This window comes from Pan paniscus, chromosome 1 (assembly GCF_029289425.2).
Source record: "Pan paniscus chromosome 1, NHGRI_mPanPan1-v2.0_pri, whole genome shotgun sequence".
Lineage (NCBI taxonomy): Eukaryota > Metazoa > Chordata > Mammalia > Primates > Hominidae > Pan > Pan paniscus.
In genome coordinates this window covers 137,762,386-137,775,697 of record NC_073249.2, presented here as the reverse complement: position 1 = coordinate 137,775,697, position 13,312 = coordinate 137,762,386, and the positions used below count along the sequence as shown (strand labels likewise).

General features: G+C 38.2%; 1 long non-coding RNA gene across 1 annotated transcript in view; it reads left to right on the top strand.

The window, feature by feature from the left end:
• LOC117974628 (uncharacterized) overlaps window positions 1–13,312 on the top strand; it is a 66,651-nt gene that overhangs the window by 758 nt on the left and 52,581 nt on the right. Inside the window, exon 2 of the long non-coding RNA XR_008626362.1 lies at window positions 6,064–6,149. This is a non-coding gene — a long non-coding RNA (uncharacterized LOC117974628). The remainder of the gene's footprint in view (window positions 1–6,063; window positions 6,150–13,312) is intronic.

The window sequence follows — 13,312 nt, the reverse complement described above, 5'->3', positions numbered from 1 at the left end:
AAGTGAAAATAAAGCTAAGTCAAGTTTTAAATAGGACCAGTAATAAGAAATCAGGTGCTTTTTTCTCTTACCATTTTTTAATGTCAGGAAGTCTCTCTCTCTTAAAAAAAAAAAAAAGAAGAAGAAAAAGTACAGGGATGACTGAATCCAGGTAAATGTGTTTGAAACACCTGAATTTCACCAGTGGCACCCCTTTCCAGATAATCCAACGTTACTGACTTCAGATAATCATGGAAATGTTAATCAAGAAGAAATTTAGGCTGGGTGTGGTGGCTCACTCCTGCAATCCAACCATTTTGGGAGGCCAAGGTGGGCAGATCACTTGAGTCCAGGAATTGGAAACCAGCCTGGGCAATATGGGGAAACCCCATCTCTACAAATAATAATAATAATAATAAATTAGCTGGGCATAATGGCATGTGCCTGTTATAATAGTCCTAGTTACCTGGGAGTCTGAGGTGGGAGGATGACCTGAGCCCAGGAGGTCAAGGCTGCAATGAGCCATGGTGGTCCCACTGCACTCCAACCTGGGCAACAGAGTGAGATACTGTCTCAAAAAAAATTGTTAATTCACAGTTGTATGTATAATGATTGCACATAGCAATATGTCTATGCACATAGAAAATATACATAGCAATATGTCTGTGTTACACAGATAAAAGTCTATAAGTGTTCCCCCAACCACTACCTCCTTAAAATTAGTACTTCTAGCTCAGGTGATTTTTTAAAATGTCTTTCTGAATTATATGAATTTTTAAAGACTTTTTTATAATCACAGATATACACACACATACTCATAAAAAGGAAATAACTTTTATTTTGATAAAAAGACTCTGAACATTTTTTGAATATTTTTCCATATCAGATTTTGAGCTTCTTATTTATACATTTTTTGAATATTTAAAGTGCAATATCTATATGTTTTTGTATTTTGTGGTTAACTTGTAATTCATTTACAAGATGTATCAAATAAAACAGTTTTTTGAAATGAGGGTGTTTTACTGGCTCACTGATTTTGGAAGGAAACTGGAGGAAATGAGTTGCAGATGTTTTTAATCTCACTGAGCAAGGCAAGGAGACAGAAAGTTATGACGTTAGTAGATCATACAGGGCAAGTGATAATGTTATCTGTGTGTACTTACTTTAATATAGTTCACAATAGTCAGTGTCGTGTGTGTCTGTGTTTTTACAAATTGACATTCTGGAGGTAGCGATAAGCATATGAATGGCCCAATCTGGAATGATCTCCTGAAGAAGAGGTACCCTGTTCTGTGTCAACACCAAATTCTTATCAACTGGCATAAAGGATGTAGAAGTAATAATAACACCATTGTTGTTTAACAGAGGTGATTGGTTCAAAAAATAAGCATGAAGAAGTGTCTTTGTCTGTTTGGGCATCTATAAAAAATAAGTAAATTGGGTAAGTTATACACAACAGAAATTTACTTCTCACATTCTTGAAGGCTGAGAAACACACGATCAAGGCATGGGCAGATTGGGGGTCTGATAAGGGTATGCTTCCTGGTTCATGGTTGGTGGCCCCTTGATGTGTACTCACATGGTGAAGGGCAAGGCAGGTCTCTGGAGTCTCATTTATAAGGGCACTAGTCTCACCAGTTTCATTCTCATGACCTAAGTTCATTCTCACTTCCTAAATGACCCACTGTCTAATACTATCACATTGGTGATTAGGTGTCAACATTGGTGATTAGGTGTCAATATACTTTGGGGTGATGGGGAGGTGCAAACATTCAGACCACAGTAAGAATGAATAAAATCAGACAAGCCTCCAGGCCTATGCCATCTGTGCAGGGTTCCAGTTGAAGAGCCCTGCTTTTCACACTCCATAGAGGATTTTGCCACTTGGTCTAACTTCAAGGCCAGTCACAGAGCCTCACCATATTCAACTTGGAATGAACTCTGGCTTCAAAGGAGCAGCGTCCATAGGCTAAGAACACATTACATGACTATTTGCAGCTACTTGCTATTGAATTTTTGACACAATTTAATCCAGGATTTTTTTAGTGTCATGTAACTGAAACAAAAATGGTATCAAGTTTTGGGGGATGGGGATTTATGACTTCTCTGAGTTCTAACCACAAGGGGCATTTCACACTTTTAAAAATGATTCTATAACGCTTCACATTACTATTTAATTACTGATCAAAGCCAATCTACTCAGTAGTACCCAGGAACAACACATTTTCTTTGAAATTAAATAAAAGAGAGTATATTAGAAAGATGAACTAAAGCATTCAAATGAAAATGTGGGGCTCGTCGTTAAAAAAATCATCAAGAAATTAAATATAATAATTTCAAATCAGTCGTTGACTTTTCTGAGGCTATGGTACTACATGACTGCATAATTTGCTTATCCATGAAGACAGAACTATACATAAGATTTTTTTTTCTGAAAAACACTCTTTTCTCTCTTTTTCCTCTTTCCTTTTCTCTTTTCCTCTTTTTCCTTCTTTCATTTGCAATAATGCCAAAGATTTGTTGTTAATTTTGATTTAGACTCAGAGTAATGTAAAATTAGGAGAAATCATACATTGCCCTTAATACTGTGAAGATCGAATACCTAAAATTATCTTATTTACAGTATTTTACATAGGTTAAGTTCATGCTTTCAGAGAAGTCAGTGAAGAGTTAATCTCCAAAGCCCTTAGACTTGGAACAAAACCTTTATGATGTTCCTGATGTAGCTGAAGCTTTTATGGAGATTATTTAAATACATAACTTCAATGAAACCCTGTTTTCTGAGGCTTATGTTTCCAAATCGATCACTCTCGTGTGCTTTAACTGATAGCTCCCAGTGATTCCACTAGTTACGGTCCAGATGTTATTTCCTCCAAGAGACTTTATTTGGTTTATACAACTGAACTAGATCCCTACTTCTCTGCATCTATGGCACCCTGTTGTGATCACACTGTATGTGTGGTCTCCCTAATGAGGCTTTAGGCTTTTATCTTGTTTACTGCCCTTTTATAGTATTTAGCACAGAGCCCTGGAATTCAGCTGCTCAATAAATATTTATTAATTCTATTGTTCACCCCAGTGTTAAAATAAGATCTTATCTTAATATTCCAAAGTATTTGAGCTTACCAAGGAGAAAAGTTCAGGGAAACAGAACTTAATCTCATTCTTCATGATTCATATTCACATTTTGCAGAAATATTACAGATAAGCTGAATCAAGGTAGCCAATTAAATGTTGAGAATCAAGAGTAAAGAAGATTTCTTCATGACTCTGCCTTAACCTTCCTGCATAACCCAGACCCTCAGTGTGGTTCTGCTTGGAGAGAGTCCTACATCCAGAACCCCGGGTTCCAGACCTCATAGCAGAACCCACACAGAAGCCTGCTAAGGAAGAAGACAAAGCAACAGTACAGTGACAGCAGATAGGACAGGCAGCCCCAGGTATAAATTTGGTTGTAGGAATTGGAAATTATTTTATAGAGAAGAGTTGGTCTCTTTCTTATAATAACCTTAGAGTTGGTGTGATCAGGTGCATTATTATGATTCCAAACTAATGGTCTCTGTCTCAAGACCAGACTCACTATGGTTCTATGCTGCAAGATGATTCATCAGGTAGGATTTCCCTACACACTGTAGCCTTACAATAGTCACCATCACCACAGGCTGAAATATCTTGTAAATAATCTTTACTGTGTCAGATTAACCATCAGCTGCTCTCTCTGGTTTTCCACTAGACAAACAGGGGCCATGGTAAGCTGCAATCAGAAGAGTCTCTCAGTGGATAAGATTCCAAAGTCATTTCTAATGGTTGTCAAGGCATGAGCATATCAGCTTCCTGCTTGTGGAGCCTTTGTATCAACTTCCAAGGGAAAAGTATGTAGACTTGCACTGACAGATCATAGAGCTCTTTCTCCAGTATGCCCATTACTGTTGGTAAAATTGATGATAATAGGATATAATTGGTGTCTAAAGTCTCATTCTTCTAAAAATAATATTCTAGCTAGTGAATTCCTCTCTATATCAATGCCTGGTGCAGATGCTTTATGTACATTATGCATTGATCCTTAAAAGAACCATAAATTAAAGTATTTAATCTCTTCTACTAGATGAAATAAAGGCAGTAAAGATATAGGCAAAATGATTGGTTACATATTTCATAGTCAGTGGTTGAAGCAAGAATTGAACGGTGATCTATTTTTCTCACTGTATTACTTGCAAAAAACTAACCCGTCAGAATCAACTTCCTAAAATAAACTCTTTTACATATATAATAAGTGATATGGTTTGGATTTGTGTCCCTGTCCAAATCTAATGTCGAATTGGAGGAGGGGCCTGGTGGAAGGTGATTGGATCATGGGGGCAGATTTCCTCCTTGCTATTCTCATGATAGTGATTGAGTTATCATGAGATCTGATGGTTTAAAAGTGTGTGGCAATTCCCCCTTTCCTCTCTCTCTCTCTCCTGCCACCGTGTGAAGAAGGTGCTTGCTTCCTCTTTGCCTTCTGCCATGATTTTAAGTTTCCTGAGACCTCCCATTCATGCTTCCTGTTAAGCCTGTGGAACTATGAGTCAATTAAATCTCTTTTCTTCATAAATTACCTGGTCTCAAGTAATTCTTTATAGCAGTGTGAGAATGGAAATACAGAAAATTGGTACCAAGAGTAGGGTACTGCTATACCTGAAAATGCAGAAGTGACTTTGGAACAGGGTAACACAGAGGTTGGAACAGTTTGGAGGGCTCAGAAGAAGACAGGAAGATGTGGGAAAGTTTGGATATTCCTAGAGACTTGTTGAATGGTTTTGACCAAAATGCTGATAGTGATATAAACAATGAAGTCCAGGCTGTGTGGTCTCAGATGGAGAGGAGGAACTTATTGGGAACTAGAGTAAATGTCACTCTTGCTATGGTTTAGCAAAGGGACTGGTGCCATTTTGCCCTTGCCCTAGAACTTTGAATTTGAGAGAGATGATTTAGGGTATCTGGCAGGAGAAATTTCTAAGCAGCAAGACATTCAAGATGTAACCTGGCTGTTTCTAAAAGTGTACTTTCATATGCATGAAGAAAGATAATCTGAAACTGGAACTTATATTTAAAAGGGAAACAGAGCATAAAAGTTTGGAGAATTGCAGCCCAGCCATGTGGTAGAAAATAAAATCCCATTTTCTGAGGAGAAATTGAAGCCTGCTTCAGAAATTTGCATCAGTAAAGAGAAGCTGAATGTTAATAGCTAAGACAATGGGTAAAATGTCTCCAGGGCATTTCAGAGAATTTTATGGCAGCCCCTTTCATCCCAGGCCCAGAAACCTAGGAGGGAAGAATGGTTTTGTGGGCCAGGTCCAGGGTCCAGCTGCTCTGTACAGTCTTGGGACATGGTGCCCTGTGTCTCAGCTGCTTTAGTTCCGGTCATGGTTAAGAGGGGCCAAGGTACAGCTCAGGCCACTGCTTCAGAGGGTGCAAGCCACACGCCTTGGCAGCTTCCATGTGGTGTTGGGCCTATGCATGCCCAGAAGGCAAGAGGTGAGGTTTTGGAACCTCTGCCCAGATTTCAGAAGATTAATGGAAATGCCTAGATGTCCAGGCAGAAGTCAGCTGAAGGGGCAGAGCCCTCATGGAGAACCTCTAATAGGGCAATGCAGAGGGAAAAAGTGGAGCTGGAGCTCCCATACAGAGTCTCCACTGGGGCACTGCCTAGTGGAGCTGGGAGAAAAGGGCCACTGTTCTCCAGCCCCCAGAATGGTAGATTCACTAACAGCTTGCACTGTGCACCTTGAAAAGATGCAGGCACTCAACATCAGACTGTGAAAGCAGCCGTAGAGGCTTTACCCTGCAGAGTGATGAGGGCAGAGCTGCCCAAGGCCTTGGTAGCCCACCTCATGCATCAGCACATCCTGGATGTGAGACATGGAGTCAAAGGAGATTATTTTGGGCTTTAGGATTTAATGACTTCATGCTGTATTTCAGATTTGCATGGGGCATGTAGCCCCTTTGTTTTGGTCAATTTCTCCCATTTGGAATGGGAGCATTTACCCACTGCCTGTACCTCATTTTATCTTGGAAATAACTAACTTGTTTTTGATTTTACAGGTTTGTTGGTGGAAGGGACTTACCATGTCTCAGATGAAACTTTGGACTGTGAACTTTTGAGTTAATACTGCAATGAGTTAAGACTGGTGAGTGTTCAATAGCAAAAACTTGGAACCAACCCAAATGTCCAACAACGATAGACTGGATTAAGAAAATGTGGCACATATACACCATGGAATATTATGCAGCCATAAAAAATGATGAGTTCATGTCCTTTGTAGGGACATGGATGAAACTGGAAACCATCATTCTCAGCAAACTATCGCAAGGACAAAAAACCAAACACCACATGTTCTCACTCATAGGTGGGAATTGAACAATGAGAATACATGGACACAGGAAGGGGAACATCACTCTCCAGGGACTGTTGTGGGGTCGGGGGAGGGGGGAGGGATAGCATTAGGATATATACCTAATGCTAAATGACGAGTTAATGGGTGTAGCACACCAACATGGCACGTGTATATGTAACAAACCTGCACATTGTGCACATGTACCCTAAAACTTAAAGTATAATAATAATAATAATAATAATAATAATAATAATAATAAAAAGACTGGTGAGTGTTAAGAAGGCATAATTGTATTTTTCAATGTGAAAAGGACATGAAATTTGGGAGGGACCAGGGGCAGAATGGTATGGTTTGAATTTGTGTCCCCACCCATCTCATGTCAAATTGGAGGAGATGCCTGGTGGGAGGTGATTGGTTCATGGGGGACAATTTCCTCCTTGCTATTCTCATGACATTGAATGAGCACTTATGAGATCTGATGGCTTAAAAGGGTGTGGCACTTCCCCTTTCTCTTTCTCTCTCTCCGCTGTCACCATGTGAAGAAGGTGCTTGCTTCCCCTTCGCCTTCTGCCATGATTGTAAGTTTCTTGAGGCCTCCTAGTCATGCTTCCTGATAAGCCCGTAGAACTGTGAATCAATTAAACCTCTTTTCTTCCTAAATTACCCAGGCTCAGGTAGCTCTTTATAGCAGTGTGGAATGGACTAATACAACAAGGTTCTTGATAGACAACCTACAAATGTTCTCTATTGACTAATCACATGTAAACTTATTATAATTCATAGTATTATTTGAATGGATCTGTTATTCCTGCAGGATCGTCAAACCACTGATCTGTTTTCAGACCAACCCATCTATTTACAGATATGAGTCTAATTGGAAACTTCAGTACATCTTATATATTATGACATGCATAATCTTGACATTCAGTTGTTATCCTTATTTTTTATTCATTATATATTTTATGAGCCCAATGCTATGCCCACTGTTGGCAATGTGAATTAATAAGACAGAATGACAACCTTCAAAATGCCATAGAGTCTGCATCAGCTGGATTTAGTTAATCTATGAGTAATAGAAAAACCTAAGTAAATGGTGGCTTAAAAAGCTGAAAGTTTATTGTCCTTTCTTATATAAGTACTGAGATAAAGAGTCCTTTGTTCCCTTTCACAAAGTTATTAGAATAATGGTTCTCTCTATTTCCTGCTTCAGCCATCCTTTAACGTGCCACCTCACTGTCCCAGATGGCTTCCCATCACATGGACTTTCCGTCCAGCAGAAGAATGGAGGGAAGAGGCTAGGTCCTTAAAAGGGCATCTCCTGGATACTGATCATGCACACATCACTTCAGCTCACATTCAGGTTTCTAGAATTACATCTGATGGCTGCCCTAATGCAAAGAAGTCTGAAGCATTTTCTGTCTCTAATGGGTTGCCATATATCCATGTAAAAATCAGGTTTTCTATCACAATAGAAGAAAAAGATGGATACTGGAAGGTCAATGCCAGCTTTTGCCATGGTAGCAAATAATATCTCAAGAACTTATGGTATATTGGACAAAAAAGACAATAAATCATTGGTTGCCTTATAAGCAGGAAAAGTGCCATGATAGATATATGCATAATATGGTGTCAAAGTAAAAAGAATGGTGAACTAATATAGATTGAAGGAAGAATGAGTCAACAGAAGTTTCTAAAGTGGCACAGAAGCAGAAGATAGAGATAAGAATAAGCAGAAGCAGGCTAAGTAAAAATGTTTCAAGGAGAGTGTTAAAAGTGAGAAAAACATAATATACAATTATTATTATTAAAGTGAAAAAGAAATATCAAGAAAGACTTCCAGTATTTCATCTTGCGTAGCTGAGTAGATGTCAAAAAATAAAAAATACAGGCACAAAAGTATCTCAATGTTAAGCATGTAATGAAAAAATTAGTTCCTTAAAAGAAAAAAAGATGGACCATATTGTTTATTCTAACAAAATGTGGAGAGAAAATATAATGCCGAAAAATTATGCAGGGAGCCATTCTTTATCCAAAAGTTATGCTTGGTTACTGTTAAATATTTCATTCAGTGTTTCAAATGAGGTAAGAGGGTTGGTATGCATACTACCATTCACTTGCTCCAGGTGATACAGAGCTCTACTTAGATATTACACAGACTCACAACAATGACACCTCCCTCTATAGTGAATACACCTCCCTCTGGTGAAGTAGAAGAAGCTCAGATGTTCCTAGAGACCTCGGCTTTGACTTGTAGGAAGACTCTGCTCAGATCCCTTCCCATTAAGCACCAGGATGGCCTGAATGACTGTACAAAGCAACCCCACCTTAGGCAGAAAGCTGGAAGCAGTTTGAGGACACATGAAAGATGCTTAGCATATTTTAGGGAAAATGAACAGACAAAGTGTTTTGAAGGTTATCCATCTCTTGGTATCAAGAAACACTCTACCCATTGAGATGAAAACAATAAGCCTATATGTGTCTTGGTGTCAAGAAACAGCCTACCCACTGAGATGAAAACAATCAAAGTAGAGCTTTTCCCAAATGTAGGGCTCTATGCCATTTAGACAGATCATCATACTCCCTCACTACCAGCTTTCTTCTTTGCCAGCCTAAAAACAGTATACTTTTCTTCCAGTTAGATACATTAATTCCTGAACAAAAATCTCTGTCTAGGCACTGTAAAGACAGGTTCGGCTCTGTATTGAGAGAGAGCTACGTTTTTTATCTCTCTTGCTTCTCTCACTGTCACTCCTGCACTGGTTCCTGCTCCCAACAATACATGAAATCTATTCTCATCAAGGTCACTGATCCCTCCATTGCATCTCTCAAAGACACCTTCCCTGACCATCCTATATATAAATGCAACCCCCAACACTCTATATCCCCATCTCCCACTTATTTTTCCCCACAACTCTTACCAACATCTAACACATATACTTTTACATACTAAGTGATATATGAGTATTTGATTTTTTAAAAATCAGCTGTCTAAGAAGACAGGGAGGATGGAATTCCAAATGAAGATTAAAGACTGACTTCGGACAGAAACAGTGACACTGTTCTCATGGATGCAAGCAAGTGCAGGGCATATCCCATAAAGAGGACAAATAGGCAAGAGCTGACCCAATGGGAAGAGGTGATAGGGAGGGAACACATGGATGATGTCAGGCAAGAGGAGCCCAGAGCTGTCCTGGGATTGTTACAGAAACACCAGGGGTTTGGTCTCAGTCTTGCTGATTGCTGCACAGAAAGCCAATCATCAGATGATTATTGCCAAGGAAGACTGTTCCTTGTTGTGTCAGTGATTGGCTTTCTGTGTGATGAGCAGCAGAACCTAGACTGAACCCATGGTGTTTCCATAACAGAATTTGGTTCCCTGACTGGGAACACCTTGCTTGTGGCTCCGCTGCTGAAGGCTATGAGTCTCAGAAGCCCTGCTAAGCAGCTGCCTGCCCATTTCTGGCTGGAAGTGAGTTTTGGTTTCTCTCTGGTCCTGCCACAGCCAGCCCCAACCAAGTTCCTGATTGTCTAGGAAGAATTGCCTCTGAAATTTGACATCTGCATCCAGATAGGTGAGTGTCCTTTGAGGGCCCAGACAGCAGGATCTCCTCCTCTCACCTAGGGAAAATTTTAAAGGGTATTTCCATTTGCAGGTTGAGCAAATCCAACTGCCTGGGAGAGGGAAACACTCTGACTCTTTCGTTATGGACACTCTTGTGGCTTGTTTGTTGCTGCAGCAGTTGGATTGTATTTTGGTGATAGTGTGGGTTTGACATAGTCATGGGAAATTAGAAATTGATAAACTGATATTCTTTTCTAATACTGTTTAGCCCCAGTGTTCTTTGGAATCTGAAGTTTGATGTTAAATGGGAAAGCAAGATGGCGTTCCATGTATTCAGGCTTTTATATTGCTGTTTGAAGCAGGGTTGGGCTGGTTAGTAGGTTCCAGGTGCTGTTCGTCTGTGGTGTTGTTTGTCTGTGGGGCTGTTTGGCCTCAGTGCTCTTTGGAGTCTAGGGAGGTTTGGCCTTTAAAAGTCAAACTGCCATAGAAACTGCTTACCCAAAATTTTGGTTCATAGCTTTCATTGGATTACCTCTCAGGTCAGGGCTAACAAAGTTCAGCCATGTGAACATGTTTGTAGACTGGTGAGTTTCTTTGTTATCTCATGGCTAGAGTACCAAGGTAAGAGGTATTGGATATTTGTGTGCATGTATACATGTCTAGATGCATTTATGTGTATGTACATTTATTATGTTGTATATGGTGTCTACCAAATTAACTTATAAATAATAGAGTACTCATAAATTAAGTAAATAAGTCCAAGCAATTGTCAAGTTCATGTGACTTAAGTGAATCTTTACTGAACAAGTTGGCTTTAAAATTGTAGGTAAAATAAAAATAGAAATGTCTTAAAATGTCCATGCAGTTAACTTTAAGGTTCTTCTTTAAGTGAACACCTGATATTCACAGGTTATAAAATGGTAAACAAGGAAATAAGTGATGCATAAATAATCTAGATATGCTAAAAATAAGTAAAGTAAAATATAAAGAATAAGTACCTTGGGTGAACTTCTTGTGCAATGTAAAATCTTAAAATTATTTTTGATGCTCATTAGATGCCTGAGTAATTTCCAGTTAAGAAAGGGTTATGATATGGGAAATATGTTTCCCAAGATTGTGGAATTGTTTTCATCTATAAATTGCTAATATCTGATAGTTCAGGATTTCTTGTTTCCTAGGGTTTCACTAAAATTTAAGGTTACTAAGGATAAGAATTATGGTTAATATATAATTCTGTATATAAAATATGCCAAAGAAGCTGAGCTCTTATTGAGAAAAAATTATTTTGTCAAATTCAGAAGTTATCTAAAGACTAATTTATAGACTTAAAACAGTTATTTATGAAACAAGGTAGAAAGGAACTAGTAAGTAGCAGAGAGAGATGTGAAGAAAGCTATGGATGTGAGGATATATTTTTGATAATGAAGGTTATAAAGAAAAGATAATAATTTTATATGAAAATGGATCTTATGTGGTGTATTTTTGTCCTAAAATGAAATGACTGGTTATTTAAAAAGAAAGGAAAATTTAGGACAGAACAGAAAGTCTAAGCATGCCATATATGATCTAGGTAAGTCACATGTCATTTCTTCCCTGTTTCTCTGTGTGTCTACCTTCATGCATATACAGGGAAAACAGAAAGTTGAAAAAATTTAGATAGTAAAATATTCTTTAAAACCTGATAGAAACTTGAAGAAATTTGGCTAATTAACATTGCTCATGGTCAAAGCTCTTAAACTTGGTGAAGATAACTTAAGAAATACTGTAATGAAATATATTAGTAGTTTGGTAATTCTTTTTAGTATAGTTAAGCATGAGCCCAGATTTAACATAGAGCCAAATTTTACATAACTGCTTGCATTGCTTTGTTTTATACCGTGTTTGCTCTTCTGCATAGAATATACTAGCACTAAAATACTTACTGGTCATGGTGCCTAAAGTGAACCTGTTGTTTTTTTTTTTTTTTTTGAGATGGAGTCTCGCTCTGTCACCCAGGCTGGAGTGCAGTGGTGCGATCTTGGCTCACTGCAAGCTCTGCCTCTTGGGTTCAGGCCATTCTCCTGCCTCAGCTTCCTGAGTAGCTGGGACTACAGGCACCCGCCACCACACCTAGCTAATTTTTTGTATTTTTAGTAGAGACAGAGTTTCACCATGTTAGCCAGAGTGGTCTCAATCTCCTGACCTCGTGATTCTCCCACCTCGGCCTCCCAAAGTGCTGGGATTACAGGCATGACTCACCATGCCCAGCCACCTAAAGTGAACTTCTCAATTGCACACAATGTATAGTGGTATTGGTGGACTTAAAGATATTAATTTGTGTACCAGAAACAAAATACCTATTATGCGTTCATTTTTGGCTCTGAGTAACACTTTAGCCTTCAAGGTTAACTGAGTAGGAGAGAACTTTGGGGTTAGTTTCCAGTTTATTTGCTTTTGCTTTTAATTTTCACTTATTTTTGTTTGTTCTCCTTTGGGTTGTACTTATATACACACACATATAAAACCATTGATGCTTTTTGGTTTCTAATGGAAGGCTTTTATTTGGCTCTATGACCATGCATTTTGTTTCCTATACATTTCTAACAAATCATCATTTGTTCTATTTATCTATTTATCTAGAATTCCTAAGCTGCCTTTGTCAAGCAAATATTGATAAAGCATACCAGCCATTTAAAATTTGGTAGATTTGCTTACCTCTAATGATCTAGAGAGCTACAGGAGCTTTAAGTTTCCTGGAAAAAAAAATACTTAATTTTATAAGTTCTGAGCAGTAAGTGTACTTTATTAATTTTGTTATTTGAAAAAGTAGGTGAGAATAAAAATGTTTAAATGGTGTTTATTTTCAAGGTAATTCAATTCAACCAATAAATTGAGTTGGTTTCAGATCTTTTCCTTTAGTTAATGAAGAAAAACTGTGATATGTGTACAAAGTTTTAGGAAAGATTGGCTTTGTCCTTAAGGAAATTATATTGATTGGAATTTCTCTCTTAGTTGTGTTTACCATTATTAAAATTAAGTGACAGTCACTTGGATGAAGTAGTAAAACAATGTGAGACTTTCTAATGATCTTTGATCTCAAGCCATTTATCATGGGCCTTGATGTGTGTACTTGAAAACAAAATATGTACTAGTGTTCCACTGATTTGAAGATTTTATTGGTCAAAGTCACCTAATCATTTGTCAGTACTGTATCTAGAAAGCAATCATGGAAATATGTGATGATGCCCTTTTAAAAGAGCTGAAGGAGACATTACTGTGTGCTTACCCTTACTTTGTTTATATTTTGTTGTATAATATTTAAATGCAAACTGTTTGTTTATTCATCCTCATATTGAATTTCCCAAACTGATTTTTTTGCCTTACCATTCTTTTAAATGATGGAGAGGAAAGTTAC